This window comes from Narcine bancroftii, chromosome 6 (assembly GCF_036971445.1).
Source record: "Narcine bancroftii isolate sNarBan1 chromosome 6, sNarBan1.hap1, whole genome shotgun sequence".
Lineage (NCBI taxonomy): Eukaryota > Metazoa > Chordata > Chondrichthyes > Torpediniformes > Narcinidae > Narcine > Narcine bancroftii.
Genome location: NC_091474.1, coordinates 1,743,673 through 1,766,943, shown reverse-complemented (window position 1 = coordinate 1,766,943; position 23,271 = coordinate 1,743,673). Strand labels below are relative to the sequence as shown.

At 42.2% G+C, this 23,271-nt stretch overlaps 1 protein-coding gene across 13 annotated transcripts in view; it reads right to left on the bottom strand.

Annotated features, from left to right (window-relative positions):
* Positions 1–23,271, bottom strand: part of ripor3 (RIPOR family member 3) — a 186,002-nt gene that overhangs the window by 113,591 nt on the left and 49,140 nt on the right. Inside the window, exon 1 of one of the 13 annotated variants that reach the window (XM_069883652.1) lies at positions 5,399–5,479. The exons of 11 other annotated variants lie outside the window; for them this stretch is intronic. The gene's annotated coding sequence lies outside the window, so the exon portion shown is untranslated. Of the gene's footprint in view, positions 1–5,398; positions 5,480–23,271 lie in introns of those variants that run through there. One more of the 13 variants, XM_069883655.1, reaches the window with a different exon arrangement.

The following is a 23,271-nucleotide window of genomic DNA, read 5'->3' as shown; positions in this document are numbered from 1 at the left end:
TCTCTAATAAACCCTTCATCATCTAAATTTGGTGCATAATTATTCATCAAAGTCCAATCTTCAGAATAAATTTGACAATTTACTAATACAATTCTTCCCACTAATCACGTTATGAATTTTAATAGGCATAATTTTTTTAATAAAATTCCTCACTTTTGAGTTAAAAGTAGAAGCTACCACATGCCCAACCCAATCTCTTTTGAATTTTTTTATGTTCTTTGAGTTTCCTGTTAAAAAACAGCAATTTCAACTTATTTTCTTCAAATAAGCCTACACTCTTCCTTTTTATCGATTATTAAGCCCATTATTATAATTTAAACATTCAAAGTTTTACTATTTGCCATTATATTAAATTCAAAACAATTTATAACTCCCCTCTGCCTCTCCTCTTGGACCTCCCACATTCTTAAGTACCCTGGCATCTCCATCAAGAAAAAGAAAAGAAATATAGAAAAAAGAAATATTAATACAAAAAAATCTCCCAAAAAACTGTCCAAAAAAGCCAGTCAACCATCCTCAATTATGCAGGATGCAACTCTTGTTGCTATGTGGCTCAAAGTTAGGGAAGGAGGAGGAAAAAAAACCCATCTCCCCAAAGGAGAAAAAAACCAATTTTCAGATGGTCTTCATCATCAGGTAAGGGCGGCAGCTTCAAGATCTTTGTTAACTTGATTGTCATCGTCAAGGCTGTCATATGTCCACTGTTAATAAATCGACCTGTTGATTAATTTTATTGTTTGGAAGAGAATTACCAAATTCTAAATCTTTCATCTCATTGTCAAGGAATTTTGCCTGATTATTGCCCAGAAAAACTTTTAAGTATTGCAGGACGGTGAAAAGAATAGACTCTGCAGAATTAAATTCCTTTCTTCTTTTCACCACTTTCACACCAAGATCAACATAGCAAAATACTTTTTTTGTCAGCCTCAACCAAAGAGCCCTGAAATTGACAAGCTTTCTGGACCACTACTCTCAAAATAGTCTCATTTTCTTGATAACAAAGACATCTGATCAAAGCTGAGCATGGCAATTGACCCCACATCAGTTTCTATCTCAGTACTCTATGAGCTCTATCCAATTCAAGACCATTTGGAAAATTTTAAGGTCCCAAGGTCTCTGAAATCCATTTTTGAAAAAACCTGCACTGCATTACTTTTAACTTCAAAAGCTTCTGGCAATCCAACAATCTTCACATTATTTCGTTGACTATAATTCTCTAAAAATGTCAAATTTTTTGTAAAAGTTCTTTTTTATCAATACTCCTAGCCATAAATGAATCTTCCAACTTATTAACCACGTTGAGCCACTTCATCATGATATTCATGTAAATTTTCTTCAACTTTTGAACTTGCATTTTAACTTTATCAACCACTTTAACATATCTCTTCATCTCTTCCTTAATTATCTTCATTTCTCCTTTAACAAATTCAAATTGAGTATTCACATCCCATTTAATAGACCCATTCTGTAAATCTATTTTCTGACTCATTGCTTGCTGCTAATTCATCAGTTCCCTGCCCATACCTTGCCCTTTAATTTCAGGTAACTTTACCTGCACAGCCTCTTCTTGAAATTGAGCCTGTCTCTTCCTCCAATCTCCTTTGATCTTCCTCCTCCTGCTCTAATTCACTGGAAGATGAAAAAAGCATTTCCTGCTCAGCCTCCCACTGTAATTTCAATCGATCTGTTCTGTGCATGCGTGAAAGTCCATGCATGCACTCTCGTTCTTGTAAACTTGTAATGCCACCGTCTTCTTCAGGATGCCAGTGCCATCTTCTTCAGATCTCCAGAGAGATGATGCCAGAGTCACCTGAACTCTTGCTGCCATCACTCTAGTCACCTGTGGAGAAGAAAATCCAGCCCGACGCTCCGACTTTCAAGTAGGCCCAATTTTTTTCAGATCTTCTGGCTTCTTTTAGAATCATTTTTCTACTTGTTGGAGGCTTTCCCTTTCTCACAGCCAGTTAAAACTGTGCAGGCAAGATTCACAACCACTTTTAATGAACGAAAATTTTATAGAATCCTTTTTTTGTTCAGTTATTAATTAATTCTCCCAAGAGAGGTGCTTTCCCACATTCCTCGCTCACACCATTATGCCATGCCCCCCTTCTCTCAGCTTCCTTCACTTTAGGGAAACCAATTCCAACTTTACCTCATAACTTTTCTGTGCTCACTTTTGCTTAAATTTTGTCCAATAACTGCTGGTTTATTGAGTATCACAATTTCTATGGGGGTTAACAGAGGGACTAACCAATTTAATCACCCTTTTGAACCAGCATTGACTTCAGTCTGAAAGCTACTCATTATTCAAATACACCAATTTCAGCTAGTAGCGTATTATCATGGTATTTGATTGACAGTAATTAAGATCCTATCTAACATGAAGAATAAGTTAAAACTTGAGGCAATGCTTTGGAATTTTCTTATGAAAGATATTACTTTTAATTTGCTTTACTAATCAAATTTTAATTTGATAACAATTGGATGACATTTAAATAAAAGAACAATACTGGGATTGGTTCATGATAATCTAGGGATAAATTATCTACCAGATATTTAATTTTAATTTTTTATATTTAAAGACATAACATGGTATCAGCAGACCCTTCCAGCCCATAAGGCCTTGCCACCTAAATACACTCATGTGACCAATTAACTTAGTAGCCCCATACATCTTTGCAATATGGAAGGAAACCAGAGCACTCTAAGGAAACCCACTCTGAGGACACAAGGAGATCATACAAACTCCTTACAGACAGTGCTGGATTGCCACCCATACCTTACATATTTATATACTGTTTCAAAGTGATAAAAATTGACAGGATCTACAGAGTAATGGATTTTCCAAGGTTATCAGCCAGATAATGGAAATAATTGGAATAATTTAATGATGTCTTTATTTAATGTTGTCCTAGGTCCCCAATAACATCATTAGTAACTCACAATAAACACTGTGAAGTATTTCATAAGATTTTGACAAATGGTAAAATTCCTTCATGCATATTTTTCAGTACTTTTGCAGAAGTGCTCATAACAGAAATATTTGGCACAGAAAGGAATATCCATAAGTCCTGCTTTCAGAAGTTATTTTATGTCAAGAAGGGGCAGAATATTTTTGACCCAATGCAGAGCTTCGAATTCAGGGAATGTAACAATTTCCTTCTCTGCTCATATTGTTATATCTTGTAGTCACAAGAAGTGAGTCATAGTGACTGCATAGGCAAGATAAAACCTTGTACACGAGTCAGTGGCACAGATGCATGGTCATTAGTCCATAAAAATCATGCAATAATGGTGCTAAATCAAGGAGAGTTCATTTCAAATTACACCAATTCACTTTGAATAACTCAAGTCATATAACCACTTACAGCACAGAACAGGCCAGTTCGGCCCTACTAGTCCATGCCGTAACAAATTCCCATCCACACTTGCCTTGACTTGTATGCCCTCTGTTTATTCCCCTAATTGTTTGATTAAGGGAATGAGCAGATTAACTACTAATATGCTACTAATTAGCTACAATTTCACTCACAAGGCAAAGAAAATGATTGTAAAGAACCCATAAGTCAGTCAAAGGTGGACATTAGCCTATCTAGTCTTCAGAAATTGAAATGATCAAAGATGTAACTACATGCCTGTAGAATAATAACAGCCAGAGAAAATCAACTGGTAACATATCATTAAAAACTTAGTGATCACTTTCTGTTCTTCAGCTGGCTGGCTGTGGGTTTGGAGAAGCATTAGCTGTCAAATTCCAACATAGTTTACCAACACTCTGCTATGGTGGGTAAAATTTCACATCAGGCAAAATAGTGAACTATCGAATTAGATTTCAATTTCTCCCTTTGAATTTGGAAGGTTTTTTGACTAATTATATTAATTTGTTTCAAACACAAGATTATCTTGGTGTAGTTTTGCTAAATTGAGTATAACCATTCTAAATGAAGTTTGCCTGGTGATTGACATGGTGAGCCTCCTCTGCATATTTCCTGCTTTGTTTGTGACATACAAATAGCCTTTGGCAGAATATGCAAATACTGCAAGAATTCACTGGAGTCCAAAAATATGCTGCCAATTCAAGTTTGATATTGACAAAAAAACTTCTGATTAATTCAAACTCTGATAAGAATAATTTTACCTTAGCACATAGCATCAGTGAGATGATGTTGTAATTGAGGCAAATGAATTCTATGATTTAAAAAATGTTCATTTTGTTTTATCATAGGTTTCTTTTAATCATCTACAATTTACAATCTGTAAAAATTACAAATTTATTTAAATCTGATAATAAAACAAACCACTATGGACTATAACCTCAAGTGACATTTTGCATAGTTGGGAGCAAGATAAATGATGATCCAAGTGCCGGTTTTAAACTTCTGTTATCTCAGAAGGATTCTGTACAGCTTTAATATGATTGGCATACACTTCCTTTACTGGTAAACTACAACATAACCTATGGGTGGTGGGGGTATGGAATGAACTTCTGGCAATGGTGGTAGAAGCAAGAGTGATGTTAATATTCAAGGAAAGGTTGGATAGGTATATGAGCGGGAGAGGTGTGGAGGGTTATGGGCCAAATGCAGGTCAGTGGGACTAGGTGGGAGAAGATGTTCGGCAAGGACTAGTAGGGCCAAACTGGCCTAATTCTGTGCTGTGAATGGTTAGATGTATCTTACAGTTACATCTATTACAAGTAATTTATTTTTGACATGCACATTGCAAATGAATGAACATAAGTTAGCAGCAGAATGAAAACAGATCTCCCTTGAAAATATCACAAACATTTTGCAGTAACAAATGAAAAGAATCCTGAAATTACAGAACCCTTTAGTGTAGAAAGAAGCAAATCTATCCTACATACCAAAGGTTGAACATTGCAAGAGTTAATAGTCCAATGCCTATGCTCTATTCCTGTAGCCCTTATACTTCAGGTTCTTTCTTATTAGTTATATATTCAATTCCCACTTGAAAGTTACCATTGAATCTACTTCCATCATCTTTCAAGAAGTGCTTTCCAGTTTATTTTAATACTCTTAACATAAAACATTATTTAAAACAAAATCATTTAAATGTTTCAGGAAGCAGTTTGGATAATAAGATACTGGCATCTAAGACTTAATGACATTTAGAATACAAGATTGATTCAGAATTTGTGAATCCGTCATTTGCTGTGGCGAAGCTTCTTCTGTCATAGAAGAATTTGACACAATGTCAGCTTAGAATTGTTTTAAAATGTTTCAGACTGGTTACTTTTAATAACAACTTTCGGTATTATGTAGAACAAGTATGTAGTAACAATTCCAGAGACAGAAGTAATAACCATTCCAGAAAAAATACTTGTCATCCACAGTTAATTATTTCCTTGGTATTTTTATTAAAAGTTTTATTGACTTACCTTTGTGTAATGTCCTGATGTCTTTATTCCTTCAGCGGTCACTCAATGCATGGAAGAATTTTTTGCACTGATCCAGTGTTTACAAGAATTACATAGGCACCATATGCATGTTACTGATAACAATGTATCTTAGAAGTGCCACTTCGAAACGTTATCAAAGAAGAAATTCCAAGAACCAATAAAGAACTTTCTGTTTTGCATTGCTTTAACATACTTTCACTTAACAGGACGAACTTTAAAGTCCATATTTCCATTTATTTTCTATGGTGCAGTCTAGCCAACTCTGGAACTGTTAAAGTAGATCTTAAATTAACATTATGCTGAGTCTGTATAGTGTTTCCAGTATGCCATCAGCTGCATGCCATAAATCAAACATCTGTTTTCATTTTTTAAACTGGATCTTATGGTTTTCTCTTTTACTTTGGATGCTCAGGAGACTCATAATAATCACTGCAAACATTATGCTTTATTGAATTGACTTCACAAGAAAACACTGATTTGCAAAAGAAAACTAGTATCTACTATCTGGAAATATCTGTTTAAAGACACAATTGATTATTGTACACATAATCTGCAATAGGAAAGTTGAGGACAACTGTATGAAGCTGCTCTTCCAGTGCAATCTTGCTAGTGAACATACTTAATGGAATGTCTTTGCTATAGCATTGTACCTTTTATTTCCCAAGAAATTCTCATCAGAGTTAAGGTTTGCTATTTAAAATGCCTATCTAGCTCCCCTAATGGTGTATTGGGTAATAGCTGGTTTCATACAGTCTTCAGATTGCGGTGCACTGTTAACCAGAATCACACACACACAAAGAGGACTCGAGAACCTGGCACAGGCAATCACCCGGAGGGTGATTGACAGCCAGCCGGGTGTTGTCCTGTCCTCTTACACTCCTGCAGGTACAGAGGTTACCCCCTGCAGTAGGCCGGTGGTGTACCACCACATTCACCCCCTTCTTTAAAATTGTCCCGGGGGATGGGGGGGGCAGTAACAAGGAATCGCACCCACTATGTACATACAATATTTACAGGTTGAGATGATTCGGCAGCTGCCGGGCTCTCTGTGACCGTCATAGGACTAGCTCCTGGTCACTGGTCAGAAGGGAAGTGGGGGGCTGGCGGCAGGGGTCTGTGTGGACGGTGTGGTGCCGCGCGTGGCCAAGGTCGACGTATATGGCTCATTGGATGGGTTGGGGGGGGGGAGGGTTTGTCTCCTAAGGCTGAAGCGGGCCCCTGGTGGTCAAGGAGGCCCTGCTGCCTGTGGACGGGGATGTATGCCCGGTCATCGTCATCCTGGGTTGGAGGGTGGTGTGGTGGGTGCTCCTGCTGGTGCCAGGTCCCTGGTTGAGATGGTGTCCTCCCTGCCAGGGCCGAACCTAACGTAAGCGTAGTTATGGTTTGCATGAAGGAGGAAAACCTGCTCCACCAGTGCTTCGGCCTAGTGTGTCCGTACATGCTTACGCAGAAGTGACATTCCAGTCGCCAACCTCCTGGGGAATGAGAACAGACGTTCGTGAGGAGTCTCATTGGTAGCCGTGCACACCAGTGACCGAATGGCATGGAGCACCTCATACTGCTAGTACTCAACGGCCCACCCTTTTGACCTGTGAGCCAGGAGGACTGCCTTCCAGACCACCCCAGTCTTGTGTTCCACTTGCCTGTTGCCTCTCGGGTTATAGCTTGTCATGCGACTGGTGGCGATGCCCCTCGCTGTCAGGTACTGGCGCAGCTTGTCGCTCAAGAAACTAGACCCCCAGTCGCTGTGGATGAAGGCAGGGTAGCCAAATATGGTGAAAATGTGCCCCAAGGCTCTGATGATGGTGGCCTTGGAGGTGTCCGGACAAGGGATGATGAAAGGGAAGCGTGATTATTCGTCCACTACTGTGAGGAAGTAGATATTTCGGTTCATGGAAGGCAGGGGCCCTTTGAAGTCCATGCCGAGACGCTCGAAAGGCCGAGTAGCCTTTACAACATGGGGCTGGGGGGGGGGCGGAAGAAGCGGGGTTTACACTCTGCACAGACCCGACAGTCCTCGGTTATGTCCCTGACGTGCCTGATGGTGTACGGCAGATTTTGGGAATTAACGAAATGGTACAACCGAGTGATGCCTTCATGGCAGAGGGACTCATGCAATGCCTGCAACCTGTCGTCATGCATAGATGCGCAGGTGCAAGAGAGGACATCAAGGGAGTTGTTAAACTTCCCGGGGCGGTACTAGATGTCATAGCTCGACTCTCCAGCACAGGATCTTGTTGGTCTTGATCTTGCTCTTGTGGGTAGTGTTAAAAATGAACTCCATGGCCCGCTGGTCTGTGAAGAGCGTAAATCTCCTGCCAGCCAGGTAGTGGCACAGTGACGGACCACTTCCACAATCGCCTGGGCCTCCTTTTCAATGGTGGAGTACCCTAGCACAGAACCGTGGAGGGTCCTGGAGAAGAAGGCAATGGGGTGTCCCCCCTTGGTTGAGGGTCACAGTGAGGGCCACCTCAGAGGCATCGCTCTCCACCTAGAATGGGGAGTTTTCATCCACAGCCTGCATCATGGCGTCCGCGATGTCTTGCCTGATGCAGGTGAAGGCTGCCTGCGCCTCAGGTGGGAGGGGAAAAGTTGCGGCTTGGGCCAGTGGGCAGACCTTGTCCGAGAAACGAGGGACCCACTGCAAGTAATAAGAGAACAGGCCCAGGCACCTGCAGAGGGCCTTTAGCGTGGGGGCCAGGGATAATTCCATTAATGGGTGCATCCTTTCCGGATCTGGGCCGACGACTCCATGGGCCACGATGTACCTCAGGATGGCGAGGCGGGTGGTGCTGAACACACACTTCTCCTTGTTGTAAGTGAGGTTCAGCTCCGCGGCTGTCTGGAGGAATTTTTCCAGGTTAGCATCGTGGTCTTGCTGGTCATGGCCGCAGATAGTGACGTTCTTCAGGTATGGGAACGTCACCTTCAGCTTGTGCCGGTCTACCATGCCATCCATCTCCCACTGGAAAACGGAGACCCCGTTCGTGACCCCCAAAAGGAACCCAGCAGAACTGGTACAGGCGCCCGTCCGCCTCAAAGGTTGTGTAGGGCTTCTCCTTCGGATGGATAGGGATTTGGTGATACGCCAACTTCAGGTCAATCATGGAAAAAACCCAGTAGCGGGCTATCTCATTGACCATGTTGGTAATACTCGGCAGGGGGTAGGCATCTAGGTGGGTGTACCGATTAATGGTCTGGCTGTAATCCACGACCATCCTTGGCTTTCTTTCCCCTTCGACCACCAAGCATGGTAGCGGCCAGGACCGTCTCAGAGTTGGAGTCGTCGCTATCCGGAGGGATGGAGAGCGTCGGTAGGGTGGCCTGGTCATCACCCATGTTGACCATGTCATTCTCAACGTTGTCGGGGGCCCTCCGTGTCAGGCACTGCCTGGCCCAGGATGGCGGCAGCACATGGGGGGGCTGCTGCATGGCTGGCCTCCTTCCCCAGCCATGTCCACTGCACTGGGGGAAGTGACATTATCACGGCCGGCGGCCATGACGTTGTTACGTCAACCAGAAGTGATGTCACTCAGTGAGCCGGAAGTGACGTCACTGTAGTTCTCAGTGTGCGGTGCTGGTGAGGGTGAGGGCTAGTGCAGAAGCTCAGGGCACATGCTATGACAGTCGCTGGCAGGGCCGGATGTATCGCGGTTGAAATCGAGGAAGGGGGAAGTCATGCGTGGTCAATGGCGCCGCCCAGCACGTGCATGTGGAGTGTCGGCGGGGAGGTCATAGTGGGCCGCTGAGCTGCTGGCAGGTTTAGAGAGGCACACTTTTGCAAAGTGGCCTTTCTTTCCGCATCAGGACAATACTGGTTCCTAGCTGGGCAGTTTTGGTACAATCGTCGATCTGACCCACACCAGGACCCACAGTACTTACAGGGGCACCAGGCACCTGCAGCAGCGACGTTCTCCTCCCCAGCTCGGCCTAGGGCTGCAGCTGCAGTGTGAGAGGGCCATGAGGGAGCCTGGGGGAACCTGGAATCGAAGGCTTCAACATGCAGGGCTGCTGCTTCCAGGGTTTGGACCATTTCCACAGTCCTGGTTAGGGCATAGATGTTGTCTCCAGCAGCTTCTGCCAGGTGGCCCTCGAGCTTAGCCCTCGGACGAAGGCATCCCGGATCAGCCTCTCGACCTCCTCTACGCCTACCCCAGGTTCAGCCAAACATGGTCGGGCCAACTCTCGCAAGTGTCCCAGGTAAAACTCAGCCGTCTCCCCAGGTTGCTGGGCTCGGGTGTTGAGGTACCACCTTGCACAGACCACAATCATGGGGGGCTTGTACAAGTTCTAGAGAGCGCCAATTGCGCTCTTGTACATGGAGCAGCCTTTGATTGCCTGGAAGGCGCCAGGACCAACCTCTTCCGATCGGAGTCCAGGATGTCGCCCTCATGTGCCTCAATGATTGCTTGACTGCATGCTGCCAGATCTCGAAGCGTGTCTGGGCTTCTGGGTGGCGTGGGTCAACCTCGAGGCTCCGTGTGCACAGGAGTTTTTCTATAGTCGCCGTGGAAAAATTTTGTGGATTAAATTCTGGTGCACTGTTAGCCAGAATCAGATACACGCAAAGATATAGACTGTACAACAGGCTTTAATCCACAAAGACTTCCACAGAGCTAGGCTGGCTGTGGTTGCAGCAACTCTGAGTGAGGCCTCGGGAGGCCAGCACAGACTTATATCCTGGAGGGTGAATGACACCCAACCAGGTAGGGCTTGATCCCTTCAGGCTGACTGATTGACAGTCAGCTTGGTGTTGTCCTGTGTCCTTACACTTCTGCAGGTACAGAGGTTGCCCCCTGCAGTAGGCCGGTAGTGTACCACCACACAGATCAAATTAAAATTGCCATATTATGCTCAGCTGTCATATCAAAGCATTAGAAACTATAAATGCTTACAGGTATCTAACAATACTCATTCCAAAGTACAGATTTTAGGGGGATGGATGCTGTTCTAATGGATAATCAATTGATTTATAACATACATTATTTATTCCTTGAAACGTAGACTCACCACTGATTGCACTTTTTTTTTTAAAAGGTTCAAGGAAGCCAATTGGTCCCTGAACACTCTTGGCAAATATTTCCTCCTGATTAAAGATTTTCTTGCCTACTTCTCATTTTTTTCACATATCCCATATTATCATTTCAATTTGATAAAAGATGCATTAAAATCTGACTGACTGAGGGAAAGGTTTAATGATTCTAAACAAGTCATCGATCATTCTGTTTTTCTGCTGAATTGTCAGTGACCTTGTATTCAAAGAGGGTTTACCAGTTTAGTTTAGAAAGTTAAAATTGTATCAAACTTGCCTTTACTCTTAACTCCTTGACCACTAACTTCACTCCTAAAATCTTTACCTTGTAACACTTCAGCCATGTTCAAGTAGCCTTTATTTGTCATTATAAAAACCAAACTGAAAATGCAGTGCACAGTAAAAAAAATGAGACAGTGTCCATCCAAACCATGAAACTACATAAAACGACACGAGACTACGTAAAACAGCGTAAGACAACACAAGACTACACTATTATTATGCAAGACAAAACAAAAACTACACTAGACGATACTAGACTACACCCTACATGAAGCTACATAAAATGAATAAAACAGTGAAAACAATACAGTAATTAATAAAAACTAGACAATAGGCACAGTAGAGACAAGTTACAATAGACTCTGGGTGTTAAAAGTCTGGTAGCTTGAGTGAAGAAACTGCCATATAGTTCACAATCCATAGGAGCCTGAAAGCTTCAACACCTAAGCTAATGGCAATAGGAAGAAGAAGGAGGAAAAGATTTCACATGAGGATGTGCGTAGATCCCTACAATGCTGCCAGCCTTCACGGGTACAGTGCACGACGAAAAAAAATGCCCATAATGGTGGAAGGGAGACCCGACAACCAGGGGTGCAGTACTTAATTTTTAGGTGCTGGAGCTCACTAAAAATGACAAGAAGGTGGGGGAGCTGCACCAGAGGGTGCCTAGAGCGGCGCTCCAGTGAGCTCCAGCAGCACTGCACCCTGCCATCAAGGTCCTCAACCGACCTCACTCTCTGCCACAGGGCCCTGTAATCTAAGACAGCGCACCCTCCAATACCCCCAAACCCAGACACATGATACACTACAACATACCTTGCACAAAACACACCACACTGTCCCCACCTCAGCCAGCCACCAGCAGTAAATGACGCTGATGAATGGAGGCCTCATCCCCACAGCAGAGACTCAATCCCTACAGCAGTCAAGGCTGTGTAGCTTTGTAGCTCCTTCCTGAAGGTTTGTTATTGCTTGGCAATTTCCATAATGCAAAAATGTCTCACGATGCTCTACCATCCATTTTGTCCAATTAAATTTGTGCATGGTGTCTTACTTAAAAGATTTATTATGATAGTCTTAGCTGTAGCAAAAAAAAATGTATTAGAAGATAGCCTGAGAATACAGCAATGGTACATAGAAATGAATAAATGTATTCCATTGGAAAAAATAACATATAATTTAAGAAATAACATTACAGTATTCGAACAGATTTGGGAACCGTACATGGAACACAACAGAGAAGTCCTACTGCGGACCTCCATCCCCTAAAATGACAGAAGGAGAAGAAGACGAAATGAACTGACCCAGTATGTAAAAGTAGATGACACAAATTTCTTGTTTATTTTCATTGTGTGATGACATTGTTTAATGGGTTTAATGTATCATATAGGTTGAACGTTGAGTGGGTGGGGAGGGGGGGTGAAGGGAGGGGGGGAAAGGGGAGAAAATGACACTTCAAGAGGGAAATGTTTGTGTGTATTTTGGTCAGTATGGTTTATAGTGTGAAAAATAAAAAATTTAAAACAAAAGTTACAGTAGCACCAGGTCCTTAAAGTTTGACATAATCTGCAATAATGATTATTAGATTTCTGTCATAACAGACAAAAGTGCAAACTTCTGATAAAAATAATGACATGAATCAAAACTGGTTTTTAGGAACTGGAGAAGGAGACCTTGGTTTTCCTGATCAATCCCAGCAAATAGATCATGCAATACTGGCAAAGTTTCTTGAAGGCTACTTAGGGATGTGGATCCACCCATATATGGAAATATTGAGGGAACCCAGACCAAACAGCAAGTTACTTACAGCACTCTCGTGTACAACTGTTTCATCCATTGATGTTCATTTCCATCAAGTACATAAGGAAAAAATATTCAATGTTGTTCATAAAGAAAACCTTCATACATTGGCAATAAAGAAAAGCATTAAAAGGGGTAGAGGCTCCATCAGCACCCCACTGGAGGCAATATCTTTGAATTAGCAAAATAGGTCCCATGCATCTGGGCCAGGTTAGTCCAAGCAACAGGGGACTACAAGCATTAATTCCTACAGGCAATTAGCCTGAGTCAATACCATTTGATCCTGAGCTTTAAGTGGCATATGAAGCTATAAACAATGCAATCTCTCTCACACTGAAAGACTATTTTTTTAACATCTGGATTTTTATTTGCACTGAATCAGAGTCATGAAGCATGGAGCAGGCCCTTCATTCCAACCAAGCTGTCCTTCTGAGTTCATCCCATTTGCCTGCTTTCTTCAGTTCATATATGTGTCCAAATGCCTTTTGAACTTTGTAATTGTATTTATTCTAAGAAGTACAAGTACTTTTCAAGCAAAAAAAATTAATGGATTTTAAAATATAAAAATGGTAGGTGCAGTTAATATATTGGCTGTGAACATAACAGTTACTTTAATATTGGCACCCTTTAGAGGTAGTTTGCCAATTTGATAAACTGATCCCTGAGCTTCAAATCCTCAGTTATTCCAAAATAGCTATCCATCTACCTTTGTTTGTTCAATTTGAGTTCCCAGTACAGTTTTTAATGGAAGCCAGTGAAACTAAACAGATGTCAAGACAGTTAGTATGACTAGGACCTCTTTAATGGTCATGAATATGCCAGTGGAGGGAACTTGCTTCCAGCGTCAACTTATATGCCAAATTAATGTCTATCTGCTTTTTGCGGTAAATTTAAGTTCTCAAAAGTACATTCAGCATACAAGACGACCTCTCCTTTTTAAGAAATACTTTTTAGGGTTTCACGACTCAACTTGTATACCAAAATATACAGTAAGTAAAAATGTCATTACACTGGACATCAAATGCTTTCAAAAGGTTTGCTTCCTGAAAAAAAATTGTGGATTATGATAGACAACTTCAAGTTGATCACTAAGATAATTTCAGATTTGCTGCATCACACATGAAGTTGGAGAAACAATAAATTAACTTTTATTGGATTTTAGCATATGTTGAATTGCATATTGACGCTGACACGTTGCGTTAGTTCAACTGACTTAAAAATGTTTCGCTGCTGATTTTCATTTGTACTCAGCATCTGATGCCTCTCATGTCAGTGTCCAACAATAGTCAGCCAACATGGATGGATTTCGGTTGGTCTGATACAGACTGCACCAAGATCACCAGGTAAGTAGTCCAAGTGAAAATCCAGAAATTGAATGTTCAATGACATGCTACACTTCAATGTTTTGCATGCTTGAAGTAAATTAAAATATGACAGGAAATCACAAAAATAGGTTATCTCAAAGGAAAATGCTAAGGTGCTTTTGGTGATCAACAGCCCAAAATCCATAAAGTATACCCAAAAGTGTTCAGGAAGAAAAATCTTCATTGTCCAGTGTTATTTATCCAGAATCTTATGTCTTCTATTTACCAGGTAAACTTGGCATAGATTCATCAGTCAGATTTCCCAAAATGAGAGCTGGAAGGTCAGCAGAAGGTTGCAGTGCCACATTGGATTTCATGAGGAATCCTATACTGGGTAAAAGGTGCATCTTTGGTTAAAATCAATGCTGTAAAACCAGAAATTTTACAGGGAGGTCCCATTGTTAGTGTTGGCATTAGGTCAGATGATCTGCCCTGTTTATTCAAAAGGCAATCTATGGAAAGCCCTGAGATAAACTATGCACACTTAGTTTAACCTCCTTGTGTGTCAGGTCAGAGTCTGCAATGGACTTCATCAAAGGTCAAGAACACAATGAACACTGCAGCCTGACTCCTTGACTCAAGGCCAGTGTGTTGGCTCATTAGTGTGGACTTTGACAAATGGTCTTTGCCCTCAGGTTAAATCAGGTAATTTTTTTATAAATGGATACTCTACAGAAGTCTTCTAATGCTTTTTACATTAAATAAAATAATATCATTTATTTATGCAGTTGTACACTGCCCAAGTCAGTATGGAGAGGAATGTTTAGCACTGCTGGTATGGTCACCATGCATGTACTGTGATTAAAGGATTGCATACATCTAAACAGGTGTTGGCTAAATTTGCAAAAGGTTCCGTTCATACACAAGAGGATTCCGGATCAGAGAATTGAGGAGTTTGGTTGTAAAATGAAAAGGAGAGGGTTTTTCAGGGGACCATGTTTAAAGGATGGAAACATATGGCATCTCTGTAGTGGTGGGTTGAGTGTCTGCAGGCTATGGGTTGTACCAGGACAGGATTCATGGCATCAAAAAAATCTCATGTCTTTGGCTCAGACTGTACTTGACAGGCTGAGGTGGGGTCAATTTCAGATCAGATTTTAATCTTGCAGCAAGCAGATTTCTACTGAATAAACACAGTATATAAAAAGTGACATCAATAACCTTTCAAATTACAATATAGAGGAAAATGTGCCGTTAATCAGTGCACAGCCTTTTTATTTCTCTGCTCTCAACTCCCTCTACAGGATATTCACTGATAGTAAACCAAGGCAGACACATTTATTGCTAACTTTTTATACACTATGTTTATTCAGTAGCAGTCTGCTTGCTGCAAGATTAAAATCTGACTATAAAGGCCTCTCAACTCTTCTTCCTCTATCGGTTTTGCCTCATGCACCAGTAATGAGCTTGGCAATTCATTCACTTTGCTCAAGTGAGGACAGGCTTCACCCTGTCCTCAAATTTACTTAGTCCATCTCCGGAGACACACCCTTTCTTGATCTCTCTGTCTCCATCTCGGGAGACCAGCTTTCTAAGGAATTTTTTTTTTTTTTTTTTTTTTTACAAACCCACTAATTCCCACAATGACTTCAACCACGCTTCTTCACACACAGTCCCCTGCAAGGATTCTATTCCTTTCTCTCAATTTCTCCACTTCCTTCATATCTGTTCCCAAGATGAGGACATCATAACATAACATAACAATTACAGCACGGAAACAGGCCATTAGGCCCTTCTAGTCCACACCGAACCAAACACCCCTTTCTAATCCCACCTCCCTGCACAATGCCCATAACCCTCCATCTTCCTCTCATCCATATACCTGTCCAACCTTTTCTTAAATAATACAATTGACTCCGCCGCCACTATTTCTCCCGGAAGTTCATTCCACACAGCTACCACTCTCTGAGTAAAGAAGTTCCCCCTCATGTTACCTCTAAACCTCTTCCCCTTAATTCTTAACTCATGTCCTCTTGTTTTAAACTTTCCTCCTCTTAACGGAAATAGACTATCCACATCCATTCTGTCTATCCCTTTCATAATCTTAAATACTTCTATCAAATCCCCTCTCAACCTTCTACGCTCCAAAGAATAAAGACCCAATCTGTCCAATCTCTCCCCATACTCCAGATGCTTAAACCCAGGCAACATTCTGGTAAACCTTCTCTGCACTCTCTCCACTCTGTTTATATCCTTCCTATAATTAGGCGACCAGAACTGCACACAGAACTCCAAATTAGGCCGCACCAACGTCTTATACAATCTCAACATCACCTCCCAACTCCTATATTCCATGCAATGATTGATAAAGGCCAGCATACTAAAAGCCTTCTTCACCACCCTATTCACGTGAGTTTCTACCTTCAGGGAACGATGTACCGTCACTCCTAAATCTTTCTGCTCTTCTGTATTCCTCAATGCTCTCCCATTTACCACATATGTCCTATTCTGATTCTTCTTACCAAAATGAAGCACCTCACACTTATCAGCATTAAATTCCATCTGCCATTTTTCAGCCCACTTTTCTAAGCAGCCCAAATCCCTCTGCAATCCTTGAAAACCTTCTTCATTATCCACTATTCCACCTATCTTAGTATCGTCTGCATATTTACTAATCCAATTCACCACCCCATCATCTAGATCATTAATGTATATAACGAACAACAATGGGCCCAATACAGATCCTTGAGGCACACCACTGGTCACCAGCCTCCAACCTGACAGACAATTATCCACTACCACTCTCTGGCCTCTCCCTTTCAGCCAATGTTCAATCCATTTGACTATCTCAAAATTTATACCTAAAGACTGCACCTTCCTAACTAACCTTCCATGTGGTACCTTATCGAAGGCCTTACTGAAGTCCATATAGACAACATCCACTGCGCTACCCTCATCCACATTCCTAGTCACCTCTTCAAAAAATTCAATCAGATTGGTCAAACATGACCTTCCTCCCACAAATCCATGTTGAGTGCTCCTGATCAGACCCTGTCTATCCAGATGTTTATAAGTACTATCTCTAAGAATTTTCTCCATTAATTTACCTACCACAGACGTCAAACTTACAGGCCGATAGTTGCCAGGCTTCCTCCTTGAACCCTTTTTAAATAACGGAACCACATGCGCAATGCGCCAATCCTCCGGCACTATCCCCATATCTAATGACATTTGAAAAATTACCGCCAGAGCCTCTGCTATTTCCTCCTTCACTTCTCTCAATGTCCTGGGGAAGATCCCGTCTGGTCCCAGAGACTTATCCACCTTTATATTCTTCAAAAGCCTTAAAACTACACCTTTTGTAATCTCTATATTCCCCATATTTACCCAATTTGCTTTTTTTATCCCACATCTCCCAATATCCTTCTCCTTAGTGAATACCAAAGAAAAGAAACTGTTCAATATCTCCCCCATTTCTCTAGGTTCCACACACAGTTTTCCACTCTGATTTTCTAAGGGACCAATTTTGTCTCTAGCTTTCCTCTTACCATTAACATATTTGTAGAACTCTTTTGGATTAGTTTTCACCCTGCTTGCCATAGTTTTCTCGTACCTTCTTTTAGCTTTCCTAATTCCTCTCTTAAGATTCCTCTTACATTCTTGTTTGCTGGTGTGTCCTCTCTCCCTTCTCCAGTCCAGATCATCTGAAATTTCTTCCTTCTTCCTAAAATGTGGCTTCCCCTCCACCACCTTAACTCATCCACATCTCCTCCATTTCCCGCTCATCTGCCCTGGCCCCCTCTACCATGGCCCCCTCTTCCCCAGGCAAAAACTGGATTCCCCTCATCTTCACCTATCACCCCACCAGCCTCCACATCCAACACATTATCCTCTGTGATTTCTGCCATTTAAAACATGATCCAATTATCAGACACATCTTCCCTCTCCACCTTCCATAGTTACCGCTCCCTCCATGACTCCCTCATCTATTCATCTCTTCCTATTAAATGCCTCCTTGACACCTTCCCCTAAAGAAACAGGAAGTGCAATGTTTGCACCCTTAGCTCCTCCTTCACCACCATTCAGGGCCATAAACAGTCCTTCCAAGTGAAGCAACACTTCACTTGTGTATCTGCTGGATTCATCTAATGGATCTGATGCTCCTGTTGTGGCTTTCTTCTCATCGGAAAGACTGGATGCAGACTAGGAGATCGCTTCACTGAGCATCTTTGCTCTGTCTGCATCAGTGACAGAGATCTCTCAGTGGCCAACTATTTCAATTCTGTGCCCCACTCCTCCGCTGACATGTCTGTCCATGGCTTCATGTACTGCCAAACCAAGACCACTCAAAAATTGAGGGAGATACACCTAATGTTTTGTTTCAGCACTCTCCAGGCATTGACCTCAATTTCTGCTAGCCTACTCCCTGTTCTTCCTCTCTCTTCTCCATTCCTCTGTCTTCTTTCCTCTAGCTTTCCAGCCCCTTCCCTCTCCATTCTTAGAGCTATCCCCTTGTTTGCTGGTGTGTCCTCTCTCCCTTCTCCACCTAGCCTGAGGGTCTGTGCTCCTCCCCCCTATCATTTTATTCAGGCGCCTGCCCACATTTTGTCCATACCTTGAAGAAGGGCTCAAGCTTGAACCGTTGTATATCTTAATCTTTTTTATATAAAGTACACTGTTTGGCCTGCTGAGTTTGTCCAGCATTGTGCTTTTACTTCAACCACGGTGTCGGCAGATTTTCATGCTTTATTTCAATATACTACACACCTTCTTTAACAAAGGTCCACAGGTAAAAACTACTAATTAATACAGCATATAAATGTTATACATCTTTGGCTAAAGTAGACTGTACAATGCTAGAATAGATTCAGGGGATTAAACTGATCTCCAGAACTTGCTATACAATTTAAAAAAAAACATGATCAGATTGTCAAAGATTCGGTCTCTCAAGTGGATTTTGTTCAGAAGTAGGAAATGCTGGACAGGTCTAGTCAACTCATCTTGAACTCCCAATTGCAACAATTGAAGTTTGGAAACAGCAGAGGACAAATTGGGCTTGAGCAAGGTCATCCAAGCACAGTAAAACCCCTGCTATCCAGAATTCAAGCAACTGTAGCCTCAAGCAACCAACAAAAATAATCTAGAAAAATAAATTTAAAATATAAACTAAATAAGAATAAAATAGTAGGAAAAAATATGTAAGTTTAAGATTGTAAAAGGAAATGTTCTCTGGAGTAACACATAAACCTTTGGTGAAGATGGGAGCAAATATTCAGCCAGCGGAGGGCCTTGGTCGGCCTTTGCTTGTAGAAGCTGTTTAAATAAAGTTGTGTGAAACAGCAATGGCGTTGCCCAGAATGAAAAGCTGACTGATGCTGCTTGCTGTCCGATGACTCTTTTAAAATGTCTCCTTCTCCTTAGAGGCTTTATCTGTGAACTTGGGGGGAGAGGGGGTGGGATGGACCTGCAGATGTAGTGACAGTTAAATATTTTTAAAGAATTTGAATGTAAATAAAGTAAAATGCTTTAAGGTTTATATATTCATGCAAGTTAAGTTTTTTCAGTGCAAGTACAGTATATTATCTGTCTTTTAAACTGTTTATCATCCAAGTGTATTCTTCTTTGGCTTGGCTTCGAGGACGAAGATTAATGGAGGGGTACTGTCCACGTCAGCTGCAGGCTCGTTTGTGGCTGACAAGTCCGATGCGGGACAGGCAGACACGATTGCAGCGGTTGCAAGGGAAAATTGGTGGGTTGGGGTTGGGTGTTGAATTTTTCCTCCTTTGTCTCTTGTCAGTGAAGTGGGCTCTGCGGTCTTCTTCAAAGGAGGATGCTGCCTGCCAAACTGTGAGGCGCCAAGATGCACGGTTTGAGGCGATATCAACCCACTGGCGGTGGTCAATGTGGCAGGCACCAAGAGATTTCTTTAGGCAGTCCTTGTACCTCTTCTTTGGTGCAGCTCTGTCTCGGTGGCCAGTTGAGAGCTCACCATATAACACTATCTTGGGAAGGTAATGGTCCTCCATTCTGGAGACGTGACCCACCCAGCGCAGTTGGATCTTCAGCAGCGTGGATTCAATGCTGTCGGCCTCTGCTATCTCGAGTATTTCGATGTTGGTGATGAAGTCACTCCAATGAATGTTGAGGATGGAGCGGAGACAACGCTGGTGGAAGCATTCTAGGAGCCGTAGGTGATGCCGGTAGAGGACCCATGATTCAGAGCCGAACAGGAGTGTAGGTATGACAACGGCTCTGTATACGCTAATCTTTGTGAGGTTTTTCAGTTGGTTGTTTTTCCAGACTCTTTTGTGTAGTCTTCCAAAGGCACTATTTGCCTTGGCGAGTCTGTTGTCTATCTCGTTGTCGATCCTTGCATCCAATGAAATGGTGCAGCCGAGATAGGTAAACTGGTTGACCGTTTTGAGTTTTGTGTGCCCAATGGAGATGTGGGGGAGGCTGGTAGTCATGGTGGGGAGCTGGCTGATGGAGGACCTCGGTTTTCTTCAGGCTGACTTCCAGGCCAAACATTTTGGCAGTTTTCGCAAAACAGGACGTCAAGCGCTGAAGAGCTGGCTCTGAATGGGCAACTAAAGCGGCATCATCTGCAAAGAGTAGTTCATGGACAAGTTGCTTTTGTGTCTTGGTGTGAGCTTACAGGCGCCTCAGATTGAAGAGACTACCATCCGTGCGGTACCGGATGTAAACAGCGTCTTCATTTTTGAGGTCTTTCATGGCTTGTTTCAGCATCATGCTGAAGAAGATTGAAAAGAGGGTTGGTGCGAGAACACAGCCTTGCTTCATGCCACTGTTAATGGAGAAGGGTTCAGAGAGCTCGTTGCTGTATCTGACCCGACCTTGTTGGTTTTTGTGCAGTTGGATAACCAGGTTGAGGAACTTTGGGGGGCATCCGAGGCGCTCTAGTATTTGCCAAAGCCCTTTCCTACTCACGGTGTCTAAGGCTTTGGTGAGGTCAACAAAGGTGATGTAGAGTCCTTTGTTTTGTTCTCTGCACTTTTCCAAGTGTATTAGTTAGCCATAAAATACATTTATCTGGCCTATTCCAATCCCTATAAGTGCCGGGTACCAGAGTTTTTACTGTAAAAAGATGGCTTTTAAAAAGAAACTCTGCATGCGTTCATTTAATCACCAGATGAAGTGTTTTCCAGGATGCAACGCAGATTTAAGTCAACATTAGGAGGAAGGAATGGACCAAGAATCCGATTTTGTCCAAACCCTCATGAGGGTTCTGAATAGCAGAGCACAGGTATTAGAGCTGTTGCCACATTGAGTCAGAAACCTGTGTTCAATCTTCATTCAGGTTCTGGCTATTTGAATTTATTTTTAAATTTAAGATATACAGCACAGTACAGATCATTTCAGCCCACGAACCCATGCTGCCCAATTTATACCCAATTAACCTACGCCACTGGTACGTTTCAAATGATGGGAGGAAACTAGAGTCCCTGGGGAAAATCCACACAGACACAGGGTGAACATAGCAACTCCTTACAGACAGAGTGGGATTTGAACCCTGGTCCCGATCGCTGGCACTGTAAATGCATTGGGCTAACTGCTCTGCCAAATGAGTTGAACATTATCCCTCTGACCTCATGGGCTTTCTTTGGGTGTTCTGGTTTTTGCCCACATCCCAAAGACATGCTGATTAGTCAGTTAATTTCCCATAAAAAATTGCCCTTAATCCATAGATGAGTGGAGAAAAAGTGGCATGATGAATAGATTAGCCTAAATGGGTGGTTGATGGCCTGCGCAGAATTGATGGCCAAATGGCCTGTTTAGAGCTGCAAACATCTGCACTTAATTTTGTTGTCACAGGCAACAAGGTCAAATCCAGCACTGCACTCTTTTGGCTGCAAGGGTTGGTATAGCTGATTTTGGACCAAATATGGTCAAGATAGGCTTGATATTGACCAGTGAGTTAAATCTTTGTCTTTACGAATATTTGCAAAAACATTTTTAGAACCATAAAACACTACAGAAAACAGGTCATTCAGCCCTTCTAGTCTGTACCGAACATTGTTCAGCTAGAACCAATAACCTGCTCCCATTCTATAACCCTCCAGTCCTCTATCATCCATGTATCTATCCAATTTATTCTTAAAACTCAAGATTGAGTCCTCACCCACCACATCAGTTGGCAGCTCATTCCATACTCCCACCACTCTCTGGGTGAAGGAATTCCCCCTAATGTTCCCCAAAACCTTTCCCCTTTCACCCTAAACCCATGTCCTCTCGTATTTATCTCTCCTAATCTCAGTGGAACGAGCCTACTCACATTTACACAGTCTATACCCTTCATAATTTTGTAAACCTCTATCAAATCTCCCCTTATTCTTCTTGGGCTCCAAGGAATAAAGTCCTAATCTGTTTAATCTTTCCCTGTAACTCAACTCCGGAAGAGCGGCAACATCCTAGTAAATCTTCTCTGCATTCTTTCAATCTTATTGATATTCTTCCTGTAGTTAGGTGAACAGAACTGCACAATATTCCAAATTTGGCCTCACCAATGTCTTGTAAACTTCAACATAACTTCCCAACTCCTATATTCAATACTTTGATTTATAAAGGCCAAGATGCCAAAAGCTTTATTTACAATCCTGTCCATATGCGGCACCACCTTTAGGGAACAATGTACCTGTATATCAGGTCTCTCTGCTCCTCTGCCCTCCTCAGTTAGCTTCCATTTAGTGTGCATCCTTCCTAGATTTGCTCTTCCAAAATGCAAAACCTCACACTTGTCTGCATTAAACTCCATCATCCATTTACTATCCCATTCTCCCAGTTGATCCAGATCCCTCTGCAAGCTTTGAAAATCTTCCTCACTATCCTCTACACTTCCTAACTTTGTGTCATCAGTAAATTTGCTGATCCAATTTACCATATTATCAACCAGAACATTGATATAGACAACAATAATGGTTCCAACATAGATCCCTCAGGCACACCACTTGTCACAGGCCTCCAGTCTAAGAAACAACCAACCATTATCACTCTCTGTTTTCTCCCACACAGCCAATTGCAAATCCAGTTTACAACCCCTCTATCTTTATCTAGTATCTCAACCTTCTGAACGAATGTCCCATGTGGGACCTTGTCGAAGGCCATATAGTCAATATTTACAGCCTTTCCTTCATCTACTTGGTAACTGTGGTAAACCTGTGTCATGCTGTCAATCTCTCACTATGCTTAGTCTGCACTACTAACATTGGACGTGTATTATCTCTACCACAAAGGGCATTCCCCTTAACTGTACGCACCCATTATCGTTCATTATTGTACTACTGAGTTTCTACTAATAAAAGCCATGATACGTGTTTAACTACATTGCATTTGATCTCTTCATTATCTGGCACATCAGTAACTTCCTCAAAATACTCTACAAGATTTATTAAACATGACCTACCATGCACAAAGCT